Source organism: Lepeophtheirus salmonis, chromosome 3 (genome assembly GCF_016086655.4).
Source record: "Lepeophtheirus salmonis chromosome 3, UVic_Lsal_1.4, whole genome shotgun sequence".
Lineage (NCBI taxonomy): Eukaryota > Metazoa > Arthropoda > Copepoda > Siphonostomatoida > Caligidae > Lepeophtheirus > Lepeophtheirus salmonis.
In genome coordinates, this window is record NC_052133.2 from 49,541,816 (window position 1) to 49,564,258 (window position 22,443).

Sequence of the window (22,443 nt, forward strand, 5' to 3'; positions counted from 1 at the left end):
TTGTGTGTGCTTATAAATTAAAAGTGGAACCTTGAAGATTGAGTCATTCATGCCAATGTCCTTATTTATTTCCTGGACCCCCAAAAAAAAAAAAAAAAAAAAAAAAAAAAAAAAAAAAAAACAACGTTTTTCCTCACTAACTAACTATATATATGTAGTTCCAATTGCCCGAACTTTTCAATGTATTGTAAGAACATCCAATAAATTCAAATTGAAATACATATATTCGATATATTTCCAAAACAAATTTAGTAATACAATCCACCATTTAGATACATCCTAGTTTGTAGCACTGACAGTTGTCAGCAGTCAACTAATATGTATATATCTTCTTAAACAAATTCCACAAACTTTTTGAGTACTTGCTTGTACAATGTACATACATGCAGCTTATTGAAATATATATTTCATAAACAAATATGTGACTCATCAACAGAAAAGCCAGCTAGAATGATTTTACTCAGCATTGAGTCTGGATTCGATATTATCAATTCTTTGACGAATTAATTTCATTATCGTCAATTTTTATAAAGCAATTACAAATTAAAGTAGCAAAATTCATCCTAACAAAATGAATTGGACATTTGTAGACTGTCAACAAAAAAGCAAGCTAGACGGATTTTCTTTAAATTGAGTGTGGATTAGATTTGAATTCTTCGACAAGTTATCATTCATTTCTATCAACAAATTATTCTTATAAACCCTTTGGGTTTGCCGCAAATGACACTTAAAGAAGCCAAAATTAATCGTCACAATAAAATAATTAATATTGATGGATTTTATAGGAAAGTCCATATCGGGGCCAATATAAGTCTCTTAAATCACATAAAGATTCTAAACTATATTTAAGAATCTTAGGTATCTCAAGTCATCCTACAACTTTGAATACAGAGCCAATAATAGATAATATGTCAATTAAATATTGGGCTATATGTATAAAGTATATATGCTGTAATAAAATAAATTTTACATTTATCCTTATCTTGATTTTAGTTCAAGATTGTTCTTATGTTAACTCATAACGTCACCCATTGAGTATCACTATCCCCTCAAATAATTGACCATAGCCTTTGAGAATTTGTCAAATGCAGTCGTCATGGGGATTGACCCTACTAAAAATTATATGTAGTATGGAAATATTATATGAATCTGCATGTCTTTTAGTAAGTGAATCAACAAAATATGTACCTTGTCCCATGTCTCTAGAACTTACACACATCACATTTATCAAGTTACAATCAAAAGGGATAATCTAGTGAGTGGATTATCCGTCTTCAATTTCCTATTTTTTTAAAGTAATATATTTCATATAATATATATATTTAAGTGTGAATATTATAGATTTTGCACACTCGATGTACATACATACATACATTGTACCTATTATTGCCATGAGGTATTTTAGAGAAATCAATAGACATATTATGTATTTAGGGGGTGAGAGAGTCAGACTCAAAATTCATCTAATCTGAGAGGATCAATATTTATAGGAAATTCGTGTTGCGACTAGTTTTGAGACCGAATTTTTATTTTATTGCTTCGGTCTTAGGTGATTTTTTTCTAGACCGCCACGGTCTTATTTCACTAATGTACAGTATGTTTTGTTGTCAGCTGCTGCTGATTCTTCTCCTTCTTTACCTCTTTTCAAAAATATATAGCTATTCACAGAAAATTAATTTTTTTTGGAAAAAAAATTTCAAAATTAAATTTCAAATATTAGATTTTTTACAAATAATCCATAGCTACTGACAAAAAATGAAACTTATTAGAAAAAAAATTCCAAATATTTAATTTTTTGAGAAATAAATTCTAGTAAAAAGCATTAATTCCTTAATTTTGAAGAGGGGACTACAGCCCTTTCCAGCCCACCCCCTGCAGACCAAAGTTGGACCAAGTTAGTGAAAACGCTATAATATTTCCAGCTCAAAGCCCAACATTAATAAAAATCAACTCTCATTATTTTTAATTGCCACCAAAAAACAAACTATAATGACCATAATTTCTACCATATATATATTGTCATAACTCAAACAGGATTTCGGTATTGAGTGATGATCTTCGTCAAATTAGTCGAGGGATTATAATTAATAATATTTGTGAATAAAAATTATATTAGTAGTAGATCCTTATCGACCATTTCTATACGTGAAAATAGCGTGACCTCCAACTCCTCTCAAACCCTTTGTATTATCATGATATCTCTTCCAAACTACACAATATGTGGCGCGTCAACACATAAACAATCTTAAACAAAACTTAAGAATATGAGCAATTTAAAATCTATTGTTTTAATTCATCAATATATAGACATCAATATTCAATTAATATATTCGCGTCAAATATGTATATACCTAACATACTCATTTCTAGTATGGATTGAGATACACCGGAATATTAGCCTAAGAGCTTTCATTTAATATAGTAGTCTTTGTTTAACTCCAAAACAGCAATATATAGACAGCAGTATTTAGTTCGTTCCTGGACCGAGTTACTTTTTTAAACAATTCGTGTGTCAACGCAAATTTTTGTTCGGAATTAACTTAGTATCTAAAAAAATCAAATGTTGAGCACTCGTATGTCAAGGTATAACTGTAAAATCTATCATATTCTTTTTTTTATGAATGTCAAGTGATTTTTTACTACCTTTAGTTCTTGCAGTTTGCAGCAGCTCCGAATGATTCATCAAAATAATATTTTAATTAATAGAAATGAGAGATAACATAGAAATGTAACAAAATCCAGACCAACTTTTGAGAAAAATCATGCCAGCTTGTTTTTGTGTTGATGCTCCACATGTAATGCGAGTAAACACAAAAACAATCTTAAAACAGAGATTAAACATTGGAAAAATATTATTTGAAAACTATATTTTATACATACAACCCAATAGTTCAAAGACACATTTGGGTCAATCATAGGAATTGTATTCAAATTTCTTGGATGACTTGCGATACTAAAAATTGATCAATATAGTTTATAATCATCAATTAATTTATGATACTTAATTTGGCACCGATATAGTCCCCTTTGACTTGAATCTATCAATTTCATATTCATATACGAATTTTTGCTATATTAATTGTAATTTGCGGTCCATAAAAAAAGTTACTCAGAATACTTTAGTCATAGAAATGAACGATAATTTGTCAACGAATACAAATCGTGGGTGAGAGTCAAATTATCATAATTCAAATATTTACTTTATAGAATTTAACTTGGAAACTCCATTCTTTCATTATGAATAATCGTGTTTACCAATTTTTACAGTAAAATGTATCTGAAAAATTCATTTCAAAAATAGCCAATTCTCTCCTTTTAAGTATTAACATTAAATATTGGACTTCCAGGATGACGTACATTAATAATTGTAATTTGGGAGTTAAATAATTTGGTCCTCAACCTTCGAAATGTAAAAATCCCGACTCCCTTTTGAAAAAAGAATTCCAGCATACTTTTTTGTTAATATGTACTATAGAATAATATATAATAAGCATACAAGTCATAATTTGACTTGTTTCACAGTCGTTGTTATATCATCGAAGGAAGCGATAATTTAAATAAGTTATATGTACAATATAACATCCGCAATAGGAAGAATCTTGTTAAAAGCGAGTGTGTCTCTTCAAGCAAGTATTAAAGCAAGCACATTATATTATATATGTGTATATAAAGCACATCCCAGTTATAAGCAATAAAACTCAAGCCTATTTATTTTTATAATAATAAAGCGATGTGTAAATATTTATTTATATAACACCTTAATTAGTTATTTACCTCATCATGTAATCAATTTTTTACATATAGTATATGTTGCTTATACAAGTTGTGACTTGTATAAGCAAACTGTACAAGTTCCAACCAAAAAATTAGATGAATCATTTTAAATGAAGGATTTACAGTACTTGGGGTTAGTGTTGCCTCAGTCCTTATTTAGGACTGAAGACCGTAGTCCAATCCAGTTCAATCTCAGTCCGGTTTAGTTCAGTTCTGCACATCAGCCCCTAAAACATATAAATTTCGGCCCTTGATAACGTCAATGAACTTTATTTCTTCTCTTTTTAATCAGTTCTAGAACTGACATTTCAAAGGAAAGACAGTGGTAAGGACCGGTCCTAAGACTAGACTGAACCGAACAAATAAGGTCTGATATAACACTACTCGGGATAAGGATAATGCAATAATTTAATATTCCCTGGATTATCGATAATGGTGTAATTTGTGACTACTTTAATACAAAGTACTAAAATATAAGTATTCTAAGGCACATTATAAAGTTCAAATTTTATATCGCTCATAAATACATAATGAATGTGTATTTTTCAATAGATCAAAATGAAATGATAGTACCAATTAATACTTGATAATTAGAATGATCAATGTTGCTATTGAATAATGCATTTTAAGAGCATGAAATTACTACTTTTACATTTGTTATAACCCAAAAATTAAATGAAAATTTAGAGTACTTGGGATGAGAATATTGTACTGATTTAATATTCCATTAATGATGTAATTATTAGGAATGTACCGATTAATCGGCAAATCTGCTAATTTAGCTTTATTGACGGAATTTTCAATTTTTTTTTTCACTCTCTGAAATATTCTGTCATAAAAATATATCCGGCTTGGCATTTGGGAAGTAGGATCGATTTTAAACCATCATTACTTCATTAGTCTATGAAATCCCACATATTCTTCAATACAATAAGGCTGTAGATGAACAGCTATCATTTTGCCAATCAAGAAACTTATATAACTACTATTGATATTCTTAAGTAGCTAAGAGTAGGACAGTATTACTGCGGCATCTATCCTCTTCTTCCGACAGCTATTAAGTAACTAAGTGAGAGATTGTATAGCGTACAAAGCTAGTTGAGTCCTGTCAGTGAGATTTTACAATTTAATAAGTATTACCCCAATTAACTGGGTTTTTTTAACTGTATTTAAGATGGATCAAAATGAGGGGATAGCAACATTAATCCATAGCTCGTAATTAAAATGAATCGGTGCTGTAATAATAATTAAACAAGACATTATGAAATATAAAATCTGCTTATACAAGTTACACGCAATATAGGTATATAATGGTAGAAAATCCTTTCTTATAACTTATATAGTTATCGATGGTACAAATAACATTAATAAACTCGTCCAGGAGTTGATTACAATCACAAAATGTCACATATATTAATATCCTGAAGTGGACAAGGGCAAGTAATAGGACGGTACGAACAGACTCGTCACCTCGTACTCATTAAAAATAAATCCCTACACACCTTTAACCCCCCCATCAAAAGTAATCAATTAACAAAAAACACAGTTCCAGTTAACGATGTGACGATACTTCTTCGTATCATGTACATCCTTGAATTAAGACAAATATATTCTATATGATATACTAAATATATATATATATAAACACACACACACAAAGACATCTGCAATTTGCTACAACAACTATTTGCGCTTCTCATTAAATAATAAAACAAATTAGAATAATAAATGAGAAGGGAGTAATAATTAAGTCAAGGACACAGACAGACAACAAACTATCACCACCCACCCACCCCAAGGATGAGAATGAGGTGAGGAAAAGAGTTGTTGACAGGGATTCCTGACGGCTCTTGTGATATTATAATATAAATGGTGCGATTATATAAAAACAATTTTGAACAAAAATCATGAAAAGAAGAAAGTCCCAATTTATTTTAGGACTTTATATGATACAGCCCAATATTTCAGACATATTTGAGTGAATTATAGGCTAATTATTCAAATTTGTTGGATGAATTTAGATACTTAAAATTTGTAGCTATACTTTATAACCTTTATTTGAGTTAAGAGACATATATTGGCCCCGATATGGCCGCTTTTAATCATAAAATATATCAATTTTGTCATTATATCGTAGTGACGATCCATTTTAGCTACATTTATGAATCCTCCTTGTTGATAGAAATTGACAATCATTCATATAAGAAGAATACAAATGTAATCCTTCTAGCATGTTTTGGTATTGTCGGGCCACATATTGAATATGTACAACTTGAGGAGAGACGTTAGTGATTTTGCACAAATGAATGACTTTTATGTTACTTCGTTAGTTGATCTTTCCCCTTAGTTGTTTTTGCAAGAATGATTCATGCTTTTTTAACGATTTGTTATGACTGTGAGGATGGGAGTGTAGTAATGGCTTTGTAGTGGGGATTTCCATGACCTCTTGGTAATGGATATCAATGTGTGCATACTTTATAGTTAAATAGGAAGGATTCCCTACCTTGTAACAGGGATTATTCCTTCTCCTTGACGGCTGTCGCTGTTGTGTTTGTATGATCAACAATTACACGAGTAGAGGATGGCTCATGGTAATTCCCGCTCAGAGGAGAGCTAGACACAAAACACTCGGAACTTTTGTATGTAACTAAGGACGAGTAAGTAGTAGTAGTAGACTTTGTTGCTTTTCCCCCTCTCTTTTAACTGTTTTCTTCTTGAAATGAACACACAGACACGGAGTTGCTGGAGAGAGAAAGAGAGGCAAAATGAAAGAGGATGGGGAATTATATTTCACAGTAAGTTGAAGAAAGAATTTCCCCCGGCACAGGATGGCAAGAGAAGAGGGGGAAAATCAATACTCAAAACTACAACTGTTATGATGATGATGACGACGACGACTGAATACGCCGCCTTCCTTGATGGAGTAGAGGAGAAAAGAAATAGCACTTGATATTCACAACACTTTACACTACTAAACACTTTGACAAAATATCTTATTAATTTAAAGTCTTTCCTCCAAAAATATATATCAACAAACTCAAGAGCACATATTTTGTTGTGTTATATGTTACTATAAAAAAAGGAATGACCGGAGCGCATCAACCTTCCTGAGCCTTAGATAGAAGTAGAAGAACTAAGGGGCACATGGATTACACATTTTTTTTTTTTTTGTGAGAGGGAGAGAAGCTGAAGAAGGGACAAAAGAAGAGTGAGTGAGCGCGCTCCCTACCGGGTTATTTCTTCTTCTTTTTCTACTCCTAGACCGGCATGCTTTTTATATATATATTTTTTTCTCTCTCTCTCTCTCCTTTAGCAGCTTTTAAAAAGAGCATGTAGCAGCTGAAGATTTTTTAAATTGTACATATATTACATAGAGGGATAAATATTATTGTTTGGTTGTGTTGTGTGTGAACATATTTTACAACTATTATGGCTTGAGTTGAATACGTACGCTGTTATTATTACGTGATACTGCACCACGATTATAGGGTGTGACGTCGCGTATATTTTTATCGGTTATCATAACAACAACAACATACTTGAAATGGTTTTCTTGCTGTCCTGTTCCTTCGTAATAACTATAGTAATCATTCATGGACTTCATAGGGGTATTAAAAGACGAAGGAGGAAGTGTCTTTTTGTATTATCACGTGAAAAAAACAACGACCATAGAAACACCGTATTATAAATAATAGGGGGGACAGGGGTCAGTTTTAATTTGTATTGACATCATAATTGTATAATTTAATGCAGATTTTTGTACTTTTCTTATGGACTTTGAGTAGTATTTTTGAGGGGCATTACTTTGGTTCTAATGCAGTCAATTTTTAATTTTTTTTGCAGTAATTTATTATTATTGATTATTTAGCTATCAGTTGATATCATTTTATTAAAATTTCAAGCTAACTTATTAAGGAGACATTTGAGATATGGTAACACTCATTACTAACAGGACAGTTGTAATCCTTGCTGCAATTCTACAAAATTGTCGATTACCTCCTGAATGAAGTTTGTTAGTCACCAGTCAAAAGTTATTAATCGATTTTGATCAAACTTGGTTAGAAGATTATATATGGTCACAGCTAGAGGCCATTAATTTTAAGCGTGAAAGATACATAATCATTAATCGACCATAACGTTAGAAAAAATTGAGATACATGCCTCAAATTAATTATAGGGGGGAAGTTTTGGGCTCTTCTGGGTGCCCATTCTAGTTTTTCTTTATTATTTTATATAATTGCACTTCCAGCAGGACCATAAAGAAGTTTTTGATCAGTGGGTTTTCTCCAATCTATAACATTGATCAGTGATCTATAATATAAATTTTAATCTATGGTAATTAGTGTTGGGTCAGTCCTAGGACTGATTTCCTAATCAAACTTCCCCCTAAGCCCCTTTCAGCCTTTTTTTACCATTCAATGACCAATTAGTCTGTCCTAGCTATCTTTTTATTTTCTTCAATCCTAGCTAGGATTGAAGAACATTCAAACAAAGAAAATAATTAATGATAGCTAGAACGTATAGCACTTGATTATAATACGTTTAGCCACACACATCTTACCTTAAACTTCAGGCATCTTACCTCTTTGAAAGAGGTTAGGATAAAACTTCAAAAACTGAAATGTTAGTAATAACGTTATTTCAGCTGTTGTAGTTCCCATAAAAGACCGGTCATAGGAGTGACGTATTTTATTAGGATCGAACTGATAGGAATACAGTCAGTTTTTAGACGGATCCAACAATAACTATTATACATGGAAATGGAATAATTAGTCAATATCCAAGGGCATCCACCGGATTATATATTTTTTTCGTTCCTGAATTTGAACAAATTTTCTTTAGTTTCTACAAAGCGATAATTTTTTTCCTTTTTACAGACAAAAATCCCTGGATTGAGGGAGGGGCTTCAGTCCACCCCTACGGACGCCCCTGGCTCATTAAAAGATCAGGTAATTATTCATCAAAAGTTATTCTATATAATTTATAACTCAAACTTAATATTTGTAACCGTCACTGGCTACGAGGAGAGTTGAAACATTTAAATACATAGTTGAATTCACATTTCTTTTTTCAGTAAAACTACGGACTGTTATAATCTTTTAATAGATTCAAACAATAGGAGTGTTATAATTCCTCTTACGGGATCCCATTTTCCCTGCATTTAATTCTTTCATAATATATATGTTTCATTTAATTATATATGTAATCCACCAAAAATTAGCTGGTTCATCATATACTATTTAATTGTTATTTTTTGCGAATCGGATCAGGCAGTAGAATTACAAAAAGTTGACTCCGCGAGCTTTTAAAAATCCAACCCGCGCACCATTAGTGATAATGATACAAATGAAGATTATGAGAATATATAATATGTGACGGGTTGGATATACGTTTACAATTTTTTTTTTTCTTCAAATATTAAAATAAAAAAAGGTAAATTTCATAATATCTATTTATGTTGTGTCACTCGTTATTTATTCAATCCATTCCAGTCTTAGGACTGGTCCTATGAGTCCTTGGGATAGGTCCTTAATACCATCGGACAAAACCAACACTAGTATTTATTATTTGCCAAGGGGATCCAGATATTTCCTGAGATTATCTTGTAATTTAAAAATGTGTTTCCCAGGGTCCCGTTCTAAGACATTTTCCCGGGGAATGAAAAAGACTAGATTCATAGGATTTTTCTTAGGGAGGGAGAAGGTCTATTTCACAATTTTGACAGAATTTCTTATTTTTGTCATACCGGGGTGTCCATTAAAATCGGAATACTTACTAATTCAATAATAATTAAAGTTGAGTTATTGAAATTAATTCATATTTAGATATGTTAAAGCATAAATAATTAGTTTAAAAAAAAAAAACTTGAGCTCTCTAGTTTTAGTTACAAGTTGAGAAAATGGCACTTAAAAGTGATCGACAAATTTCCATTTGCGCACTTGGGAATCACCAGGACCATTGTCTATGCCCGTCAGCAAGTCCAAAACGTTGGAGAGGAAGAAGGGCTCTGTCAAAAAGGGCAAACTGGATCCGGAAGAGTTAAAGAAAACAGGTCAATCCCATCCAGTCCATGGTGGCCCATGTAAGAGATCTTGCGTTTGACATCAAATTGTACATAGGTCTATCAAAAAAGTGTGTGGAATTAACCTTGTGAGGATGGAGAGGCCACTTTTAACACCAGCAATGAAAGAAACCCATCCCCTCCGTTGCAAGACTCTTTTGAATGACCTCAAGAAGGCCAAAGCCAAACGGGTCATTATTTTGAGCGACGAGAAGACCTGGACCGTCGATCCCGTGAGGAACAGGCAGAATGACATGTAATTAATCTTTGGAGACATTGATGAATTAATGAAGACACTTAGTACTCGAAAGTTATCTGCCTCCGACATGTCCTTGGGATTTGTGGCCTCTGACGGCAAGGCAGCCCCTCTGGTGTGGTTTCCGGTCGGGTACGACTATGTGACTCCGTTGGAGGATAACCTTTTACCGTGGGTGGATGCACACAATCCTGATGAAAAAATACAGTTTTTTAGAAGGATGGTCCACCTGGACACACCACAAAAAATGATTGCGGGATACAATTTTTTTGCAAACAATGTGCATGGGTATGTTGTGTAAAAATTTGGCGAGTCTAACTAGGAAACTAGCTAGGTATAATTGAGCCAAAAACAAACAATGTTGATCCCGTCTTCCCTATTTATTATCATCTATTAAACAGAGAATAGAATATATAATTGAAAAGTCGCAACAGTCGTGCGTGTATAAACTATAAAATGATAAATGGTTGCGTCGATGGGAGTCATTTATTATTATAATCAGTAAAGTGGTTATTTTTTTGGCTTTTTTTGTATTCACAACAGCGATGAGGATATGATATGTACATGACGTACAAACTATGTATGTTCTCTCAGCATTTAAATAATTGTCTCCAAGGTCAGACAGACATACGAGGAGCTGATAGATTCAATGATACCCTATCATTCTCCTCATCATCAAACATGGTCAAGGAATATTTTTATAAATAATAAAGTATTGAGTTTCTAATATGAAATTGAGGTCATTTTATTCTCTTTGTGGCTTAGTAAGGATGTTTACTTGAGTCGAAGGAGTACATACAAGACACAAGACTCGAGTCAAAATGACATGATTAATAAGGTTTTACATCGTATTTTTATTTTTTTAGAATTAGTAATCAGATGAATTAATTGTCTTTCCCTTAGCTGTTGTCAATATCAATATATATATATATATTCCCACTTCTCTATCTCTGCAGAAATTATAAATTTAATTAACTGTGTCTAAATCTCATTCAGACACGCACTTCAATCAAATATAATACTCGTAGGTAATTTGAATTAATGATGTCTTACAATTTATTTTATATGTACATTGTACAGTTTACATCTTTCAAGATGAATTGCCGAAAGTAAATAATATATGGGGAACATAATTAAGAACCGTTTTTAAATTTATATGTGATTATTATTTCATAGCTGCCATATAGTAATCATAAAGAGTATTTATAATTAATTAGTAATTAAACATGGAATTATTATTTTTCTAATTTTGATTTATGTCACTCATTTGTCTTTGTAAAGATATGTCAAAGGCGTCTGCAAAATAATATATATGTAGGAGTTCGACTTGTTCAGATGATATTAATTATTCATCATAGTACCTTGTATTCTTTTTCTTGTGGAAAATAATTTCGAAAATCCACAGCTATTCACAAAAAGTTAATTTTTTGGAAAACATTTTCATAAGTCCATAATTATTCAGAAGAAATTAATTTTTTTAGAAAAAAAAACACAAATAGTCTACACATCTACACAAAAATAAGCTAAAATGGTTATTCAAAATCAATTATAGATTACATAAATGTCGTTTATTTCTAGCAATAAAAAATTCCGATTCAGCCTTTGGAGGCGTCATCAATTGCTCTTAAAGTTGTAAAAATTCCTGCTCACAATCAAATAATTACAAATTGATTGACTTTATTTATATGGGGTCCAAATTAAGTCTCATAAAAAAATCCATTTATAACACAATATTTGATATATGACGTCATCTTAAACGTCTGTCTATTGTAAACTTTAATTAGGCCTTAAATGAAGAATAAAGACATAATATACGTGTGTTTTAAATATACTTAAAGTTGCACTAAACTAATTTGAATGGTAAATGGAGATACTTTACTGTAATTTTAGTGAAAAAGATGCCAGTCAGTGGGATCCGCAGGGTTATATTTTGGGGGAAGTTTGGTTTTTGGAATTTTTTTGAAAAAAAATCCAAAAATTATAATATATAGAAAAAATAATCAATAATCCAAAATCAGTTGCAAATGATTAAATTTTTTGGAAAAAAAAATCCAAAATCCACAATTGGTTACAAAAAACTAAATTTTTGGGAAAAAAATTCAAAAATTAAATTTTAAATATTAAATTTTTTTCTCTGCTACATAATTTGCTCTAATGACCTTTATTTAAGAAAAACAATTTTTCTTTGCAAAGTTGAAGAAGCCCCTAGTGGAGACCAATGACCTAGAGGGCCACAGCTACGACTGTGTGTCCATGGATATTTGGCTTCTTAGCTCCCTTCACCTAAATCCGATAGATTATTTTTTCTTGAGCTACCTTGAGTCAAAGGTGAACAAAGTTCATCACACCACCAAGAAGTCTCTGATTGACTCAGTCTTCCTGGAATGCAAGAATTTAGATTGCATGTTTCAGGACCCGAATCGAGGCCGTTATTGAGGCCAACGGAGGCTTCATTGAGTGATATATACTCTCCAAGCTTTTTTGTCTCCTCAGAGTTTTTGTTCTTGAAATAAATCTTTCAAAAAATGACCATTTTATCTTAATTTAAAGTGGTTTGAAAAGTTTCCGAACTAACAAGGATATAAAATATTTTTTCTGAATGTTTATTTTTCAACATAGTCTCCATGTATTTCTACATACTTCTCCCAGTGATGCTTCCATCACTGGGAGCATCCATCCCATCTCTGATGCCCGTCTAAATAGTTCTTTTTCTCTGCAAAATAATTGTTCAGTAGACAACTTTTTGTTTTTGGCTTAATTACTCCGAGTTGGATTGACTTAGACGCTTCAAATTTTAACACCACAACAAGCCTTTATGTGTCTGCTAATGTTTGAGTCTATTTAAAAGTTACACTTTTAAAAACAAATATTTAATGACAGCTCCATACTCCATTTCGTCCATTTTCACAAACATACTCACATCAACTACCTCAAACGACTGTTAAATAACAACTGCACGCCCAAAAGGGCTGAAACTTTAGTGAATAACTGTCAACAGATGCTAAATATGTAGATGTGACTAGCTTTTTACTTAGGAGTGCTGTCATCTTCATGTTGAGGTTAAAAACTTTTCAAACCAACCTTTTAGATTCAATGCGCTGTATTTTAATGTAATACCCTCTACAATACATCTATAATTTATTGTAATAATTAAATTAGGAATTTCTCATTTTATTGATTCTTATTTTTCCAAGATTTTATTAAATTTAATTCATCACATGTTACATTCAAAGATAAGGAGAGGTATAACTCAGACATAACTATAGGTATATGACTAAATCATTTAATAATCAATAGAATAAGTAGTCAAACTGTTTAATCAATATTTTTAATCATAGCCTTAGTAGGAACCTCACACTTTAATCTTACATAATAAAAGTGGCCATTCCCCCCTCCCTTTCTTCTTTTGTATAGCTGTTGAAGGAGGAAGGTCAGAGTCGTACATTGATGATACAATTGTTTAATGAGTCCAGTTTGTATTGTTGAGTAGAATAGAAAACATCCTTGGAGGGAGATGTATTTTTGATAAGTGTGTTTTGTAGTTTATCACGAGACCAATGTCAAAAAATTTCATGTTTGAGTATAAATTATAGCATATACGTGTATATACTCATGCCCTTATTCCAGGGCTAGTTTAAGCGTGAGAGGGCCATGGATCAAAAGTAAAACGTAAAAATCTTTCACTTTTTATCAGAGGTGGGTATTCTGCTAATCGCTGATCCATAGACTAAGAAAAAATTACGGATTAATGATTAGCGGAACGAGAATCCCATTATTAGTTCTTAATTACTAAGAGATCTAATAGTTTTTTGAAGATTTGAGCCAATAGTTTCAAAGACAATGTGTTCCCAATCTTTTGCCACATCAAAAACTTACTTTGGCCTCAGAAAAAGAAATAGGAAATGTCATGCAGATATGCTACAAGGATATGACTTACTCAACACCTCTAACTACAACATGAAGAGCCACTAAGAGAGATGGCCAGGGACTATTCCAATTTGGTTGCTGCCTTGAAGAAGTTTGAATTCCCCCAACTCCCCAAAACTCACCCTTTTAATTACTTAACTGTCTATAAACTTTCGCCAAATGAATACAAAATTATAATGAAGAATTAAAAAAAAACTGTTTCGTGGGTGTGGAAGGTACTGGTCGTTTAAGTGAGTTTTAGGTCAAGAACATGACCCACATCTGCTCCCCCCTCTGAATATTCATAATTCTTCCCTACTTGGGAACCTCTGATCTAAATAGGTTTCTTGGCAGTCCAAACGTAATTTGAAAGACCTTTGCTTTAGAATAATTTAATTAGAGGATTAACTTTTGCAGGCTGATCAACCTACAAATTATTGGAATTAGCGCTCACGGCATGGCCAAGAAAATGAGCAGATTAGTGTTTAGCGGACTAACGAATAATTGGAGGGTGCTCATTTTTTATTATTAACATAGTATTCATACTTTTTTTTAAAGATATAGACATTCTGATATTGGTTTTATGACCTTTTTTAGATATAAGGCCATTCCTTTATTGGTTTATGACTTTATTTAATCAATTTTGCCTGTATATTTCATTTAATGGTGATTTTTTTATGCAATTTATATTTACATGTTATAATGGTCAACATCATTTGATAAATATTATTAAAAAAGTTATTTAAAAAAAGAAAAGAAAAGGGACACGTAAATTTATTTTGTCTCAGGGCCCGCTAAAAACAACTTCGGTTGCAAAATAGGTGCAATAAAGGTAACAACCAGAATTTCGGTCTCTAAATCTTAAAATGTTATAACTGTAACAAATTCAGTCCAACTTTGGTCTGGAACGGTTTTGCAGTATTTTTTTTTTTTTTTTTTTTTTTTTGAGAAGGAACTTTTGGTCCACGATTTGAATTTCAATTAAGAGTTTGAATTTAAGTCCATGACTTGAAATAATTTGCTCGGAACACAAATATTGTTTTAAGCTAGGGATGCGCAACCTTTTAATATAATGGGCTACATTGCCACTTGAAATATTTTAATGGCCGACAGAACCTATTTAATTAAATTTCATGAAAAATGGCTTAATAAAACAAAACTATTCAACACATATATATTTCAAATTTAGGGCACATATAAAAAAGGGCTAAATCAAATTTTTCAATGCCAAGATGCTTCAAAAAAGTTCAATCTAGGAACCCTGTTCAGGAGTGTACACAGGATTATATTTGGTGGGTGCCTGTTTTTTTCCAGAGTGATATTTTTCAAAAATTCCTCTATTTGGGAAACATTTTTCAATGTTTGTAGGCATAATACACGTTCTACGCTTTTGGATGATAGTGCAACAATTTTGCTACAAAAATACAGCTTCAAGTAAGAATGAGTAGCGGGCCACATTTAAACATTAAGCGGGTCATAGGTTGCACATCCCTGTTCTGAACAAATTACCTAAGACAAACAAACAATAAACCGTTCTCGGGCCGAGTCTCAACACTAGCAACAACGTGTTCTATGACTATGAATAAGAAAATATTCTCTGTTGATCACATTAAAATATTTTACTCACATAATATTTTATGAAACTGTTCCATAAAATATAAATAAATAAAAAAGTTATAGCTGAAATCTACATGACGTTTATTCTTTTTTTTTTTTTTTTTTTTGCAAGCCTTACGATAAAAACACAGTTATTTTCTAACATAAGACAAAAAATCACACAAGATACTTTGTTGATATATTATTATCGTATTCTATGTAAAAAAAATATTATATGATTCTTAATAATATTTCCAGATGCTGAAGATATAGTGTTGTGTACTTGGGAAGAGTCAAACCGAGTCGAGTTGAGTCAATAAAAAAAAAAAGAGAAAAATAAAAGTCCATTTGTAATTTATATTCAATGAAATACTTTGATGTATTGCACCGGGTGGTCCATTAAAATATGAAAACTTACTAATTCAATAATTAATGAAGGTCAAGTGATTGAAATTAATTTAGATTTCGAGATATATTAAATTATAAACAATTCGTTACAAAACAAAGCAAATTTCAGTTCTTTAAATTACGTACAAGTCGAGAGCGACTTGTACATGATCGCCAAATTTCTATTCACGCACTCCGTGAAGTTGGTCATCTCCAGGACCATTATCTACGCCGTTAGCAATTCCAAAACGTTGGAGAGGAAGAAGGGCACCGTAAAACAAAAACTGGATCTAATGGAGTTAAAGAAAACAACCTAGGACAATCCTCTCATGTTCATGAGGGCCAATGTAAGAGATCTTGGGGATTCACACCAAAATGTCCAGATAGCTATAAAAAGTTGTTGGAAAAATCCTTATGAGGGTGGTGGAGAGGCCACTTATGACACCAGCAATGAAAGAGGACTACATCCGTAGTGGGTGCCAGGGCTTTCGCCACCACCTGGAAGCCATCATTGCCGCTAAGGGCATCACATCTATTTATTATATTAGTTCTGTTGAAATTCTATTGTTAATCAATAAATTATATCTTGTTGAAGTTTAAAATTCTAAGTGTTTTTAATAGACCACTCGATATTACTTTGTGAATTACTTACAAGTATTGTGTCTGGAAATCCAGGACTTGTCTGACACTTTTATAATTTAAAGTAATTCTCTCCAACTGTGGTCTAGTTGCTCTCGTTGTAAAATTTTACTAACAAAAAAATTATTATTGAAAGAAATTTTAACAATGAATGGCTTTGGTGTGTTAACATAGAAACAATATTGAATAAAAATTAAAAAAAGGAAAAATTATAGTGTTGTAACGTTATTTATTTAGGGCTGAACGTTACAGTCCTTTTCATTTCAGTCTCGTCGTCTGGTCTAGTTGAGTCTTTGATGACGTCACTCAACTCTATTTCTTCTTTTATTAATCAATTCTTGTGCTAACAGTCTTAAGAGCCAGTCCGAAAGACTGATAGGACCGGTCAGAGGACTGGGCTGGACCAAATAAATTAGAACAGACAAAATCCACATTTATATTTTTACTTCATTTTACATATAGCCCAATCTTTCAGAGCATATTCAAGTCAATTATAGGGTTTGAATTCAAATTTGTGGGAGTAGTTAAGATACCCACGAATTTAGGCTATAGTTTCAAAACTATAAGAGACAAATATTGGCCCCGATATGGCACCTTTCAAATATATAAATTCCATCAATTTCTAATTCTTTCATTGTGACGGTTAAATTTTTGGTGTACTCAAAGGTTTTAGTAAGGATAATTTGTTAGTAGAAATTGACTATAATTAGTTGTGGAAGTATACAAATGTCCGCACTCAATTTTAAGAAAAAAACAACATTCTAGCTTGCTTTTGTATTCACAGGCCTCAAATGTCCAATTTATTTTAATACATCCTATATTATAAGTACAAACATCCCAATCTTTCATAGACATATTGGAATCAATAATAGGATTTCTATTCAAATTTGTGGGATGAGTTTAGATACCCAATAATTTCAGCTAATGTTTAAAACCTTTATTTGATTTAAGTCACTACTATTCGGCCCGATATGGTACATTTAAAATACATATGGTATATTTAATAAGAATAGTTGATTGAAATTGACTATAATTATTTATCGAAGAATACAAATAATTTAATCTGGACTCCATTTTGAGAAAAACCATTCCTGCTTGTTTTGTGCTGACGGGCCACATTTTAATAGAGACAAAAAATCATGGCCTGAAGTAGAGTCAACTGAATGGATAATTGTTCGAGTCGACAGAACTTTAATACTGAAGTCACGAGTCAGCTCCTACAAGATCAACTTCCTCTTTATATAAGTCTACGCATTAGGTTTTAGTTTTTTTATCATAAAAATGTATTACTACTTGCGTTCCACATTGACTTGTGAGAGAGGCCAATAGGCAACACATTATATATGTAATCAGCTGTTAAACTCCCAATCCACTTATCCCATTTATATCCCATTTTGATAACATTATAATAATATGTATATTATATAATAATTGCGGCTAAATAACAATTGAGTAAAATAGATATGTAATTTTATTTTATGTAGTGGGACTCATATAATCTTGGAATTGATGAATTCTCATCAAAATATTATATATGTAAAGGGTGCTTACGCAAAAATGGAGGACCTGATAACGTTGTATCACTATGAAATCTGAATATTTTAAGCAAAGTATAAACTGTTCTCCGCAACCCTTGATCACTAGATATAGACAGGAATTCTTCCGATGGCGATCATCAATTACATTCCGCGTCTAAGAAGGACTTACACTTAAAAGCAGTGAGGCTAATCGGTAATATTTTGAGAATGTAAAAGAAACACATGAAAATCAACATGATATTCCTAACAATTTGAAGAATGTTTTGAAAGAGCGCGTTTCGTTAGATCAGCTACAATCAGCTGTGACGAAGGAGAAGGGAGAGAAGGAAATACACAAGGACATTGGCAACAATTACTTCCATGCCGATCCTCAATTAAACTCTGACTAACAAACACTTAGAATTACAACTCTGCAACAAATCCTCAATGTGTTTTACGAGCACACACAAAGGTTCAATCCCGTTTTGTGTATACTTGTAAAAATTAGAAAAGGAAGTTCACTCCTCAGGAACTAAATAATAATGAGAGCAGGCTAGGAAAATAAATTCACTCTTACCAACTGAAAAAAAAACTTGGGCAAACAAAAAATATATCTGATTGTTATCATTGCTTATAAATCCCTAACAAATACTCAGTTTGGCTCTCCGTCTTTCATTAGGATAAACATTTAATGTTGAATCGGTCATGGGACTGATTTCCAAAGCAGTCCCCCTCCAGTCTTAACTTCTAAGGAACAATTAGTCGTCGGTCCTTCGGTTCTAGCAATCTTTTAATTTTCTTCACTCCTAGCATGGATTAAAGAAAATAAGAAATAAGAAAATGCCTCTTGTTTTTAATTTTAAATTTACCGGGAGGTCATATTTTATACAACTCAATTGATCCCAACTTCGACTCTGGGTCTAAATCTGGCAAAAAACTTGGATATTTAATCGACTTTTTTGGTAATACCATTCCTGAGGCGGGGCAAAGCCTTTGTCTTAATGGCAAAGATGCAACTCAGGTCATTTTTTATCAGAAGGCTCAGTGAATATTTAACGAATAAATTTTGTCGAGTCAAAGCTGACAAAATTAAAACAACCCTTATGTTAGAGATACATAAGAAGTGTTTTTCATCTCTACGAACATTTTTTCTTTAAAATTGTTGTCAAGAGATGATAAAGATATTGGACAAAAGATTTCAGAGAAAGATTCTCATGGTTTCTTGATTCACTCTCAGTCACATTAAGGTTGGTGAATTATCATTCACCAACCATTTTGTTTACAACGAACAGAACTGAGATACAATCTACCAAACCAATCTTGACAATATCTATTTCATCCAAAGATATCATTGATCTTTTGTCTTTTTCCTTGATACTATTATCAAATATGAAAGGATTTAATCTGACCTTTTTACATACGCACTCTATACAAGTTATTTTTCTGCTAAATTGTGTTCTTCATTTAATATTCCATTTAATTCTGTTTTAGATTACTTTATATAATTATTTTTGTACATATAATATTTCTATGGTAACAACAAGGGGCTTCAGAGCATAGCAAGAATTGAGGTCTATTATTTAAAGTAAATTCACATATTGCAACAATAGAAGCTTGTCTTAGGAACATCATAGTTGAAGCTGTATGACAAATGGTTATTCAATTTATCCATTCAGGAATGACATGTCACAGATGTGGATGAATGCAACGGAGTCATTTAAGGAAAGAAGCGTGAATAAAACACGTGAGCATGACAGTCCCATATTAAGAGCAGAATATCACGTCCTTAGCTTCATTGTATTACGCAACCTTTTATATGAAAAAAAAACAGAAAAAGAAGAGATAAAATCAATTGATAGCTAACCAATTCGGTCTAATTATTCCCAAATATGTTGATAATAGTCAGAAACATCGACAGCTGACAACAAACACCGTTGATATTTTTGTGGCAGTGAGGTAACGCCGTGATATATGTACATATATACTTAGTGATGAAAATCCGGTGCATTTTTTGATTGCCTTTATTTTTAGAATATGTAATCTGAAGAATGAATTTTCTATTCTTCAGCTGTGGTCATTGTTGTTGAACTCCTGAGTAGTGAACTTCCTTCTCAACTACATTAAATTATATTCCAAAACCTGTTTGAACATTCGTGTGTGGTAATGAAAGACTCAGAGTAACCTAGAGGATTTGGTGCGGAGTTATAATTGTATATCCTCATCGGACTGTGAGTAGAATTGAGGATCAACATCGAAGTAATTCTTTGTCAAGGTCCTTCTCCCCCTCCTCCCTTGTCACAGCTGCCTATAGCTGCTCTCCTCCAAAACATTATTTTAATTGTAAAAGTTACTATGTTGATTTTTGGTTTCTTTTTTTAAAACATGCCCGATTACACAGAATTTTTATCACTTGTGATATTCTGTGGGTATTTAAAAATAAAATAAATTGCAAATGTACGTGATAATACTGACAATTTGAAAAATGTCGGAGAGAAGAGCAGCTTAGCTGTCATGAAGTTTTATTAGATCAGCTGCAAACAGTCGTGAGAGAAAGGAAGTGCACTCAAATTCCAATCCTTAAAAAGTAAGAGTTATAATGGTCTCAGACTAGAATTGAGGATCGACATCCGAGACATTCTTGCCAATTTCCTTCTCCTCTTACTTCCTCGTCACAGCTGATATTAGCACATCCAATTAAACGTCATGACAGCTTAGCTCCAAACCCCATCAAATTGTCGGGATTACCACTTTTATTTTTGGTTTCTAAAATGTTCACAATTTGCATAACTGAACATACTCCTATATAGGTCAGGTCGTTACATTTATTGTACCTCACTATCTTTCCTTCAAAATAAACAGAAAAAAATCCTAAATTCAGTTGGTTGTTGGTAAATTCCTCAGATATATGGAGTTATTCTCCAATAATTTATAGGAATGGTTAACATCAGCTTAACAAAAGTGAATAATAATTTAACCAATCAACGTTTAAAGAAAATCTTATTCACGGCTCGGACTTCGGTCGACTCAATTGAAACACCACTAGTTTCAGTGCCCTTTACATGTTAGAACCTCTACACAACATAATATGTATAAGACATGCGGTTCGAGGATTTAACATGTCCTCTGCCTGTGAGTCAGAGTTTCTTAAACATTTATGATAAAGAGTAGCTATAAAATCGCACTTCTGGAGAACAAGAGTAGAAAAATATATTAGATACAGGAGAAAACAGGTGTTCTCGACATCTACTTTTATTTTTTTTTATTTACAGGTGTGATTTACTCAAAACAGACATTATACGAATATAGAGCGAACTTATTTGTACAATACATACAAATAGGAATTAGATTGTTCCTTTTTTGGTGCAAACTCTTATATATTTTGCACCAAAAGGGTTTTCTAGTGCGTATTGATGAAACAAAGAATATTTCGAAAGCTTCATTTTCCTCCTAACAACAATGTTGAATGTACAGAGTGCTTCAGAATTATAGTCCCACTAAGTTATACATAATTATAGCAAGAATATTCTGTGTAGATACTTGGTTATTCAACTCAAGGTCCCAGCCCACACTGCAAAGACAATTTTGAGCACCTTTGGCCACCCTCTTTATCTGATCTGAACCCCATTGACTGCATGGACCCTGATGGGAGCTGTAGATCCAAAATGTTCGTGAAGACTTTATGTTTACTAAGCATGTCGTTATCTTTATTGTATCAGACAACCTTTCCTCCGAAAAGCACTAATGCTCACTTAATCTTCGCTACTTTGTTTTAAAGCTTTTGTGCTGACTAACTCCAAGTTGTTCAGAACAAGGGCAAACAAATTGTATTTAACACACACTACACGTTCGACAACTCAACAAGATATTACTTAGTTGTAGAACAATATTAAACATGTAAAAATAATTAATACATAATTTGTGAGTTATTTGACTATTTTGATGGGATTCTAAATCAGGACCACTCTTTATTCTGACAACTTAATTTCATAGGGATTTGAGTGGTGAAAGTATTTATCTTTTAATGAAATAATAATGGTTCAAAGTGAATAGCTGTTACTCGACTTTGAATTTCAAAAATCGATCTACAAATAAAGAAAATATGAATACATTCGTATTGACCTTTTAAGAAACCTTGTAAAAACGTTTAGCATTTAGTAACAACTGCAATTTATGAGCAATTTTTAAATAAAATAATCATTATTCAGTTATTTTATTGGATTTCCATCTTCACAAATCGGTTCACAAGTAAATGAAAAATAAACACCTTTTGTACTTTGCTCCAGATAACCCTCGTAAACATATAGACA

At 32.2% G+C, this 22,443-nt stretch overlaps 1 long non-coding RNA gene across 1 annotated transcript in view; it reads right to left on the reverse strand.

Annotated features, from left to right (window-relative positions):
* LOC139905025 (uncharacterized) overlaps positions 1 to 6,909 on the reverse strand; it is a 55,684-nt gene extending 48,775 nt beyond the window's left edge. The window contains exon 1 of the long non-coding RNA XR_011779460.1: positions 6,278 to 6,909. This is a non-coding gene — a long non-coding RNA (uncharacterized lncRNA). The remainder of the gene's footprint in view (positions 1 to 6,277) is intronic.
* Positions 6,910 to 22,443: the final 15,534 nt, after the last annotated feature.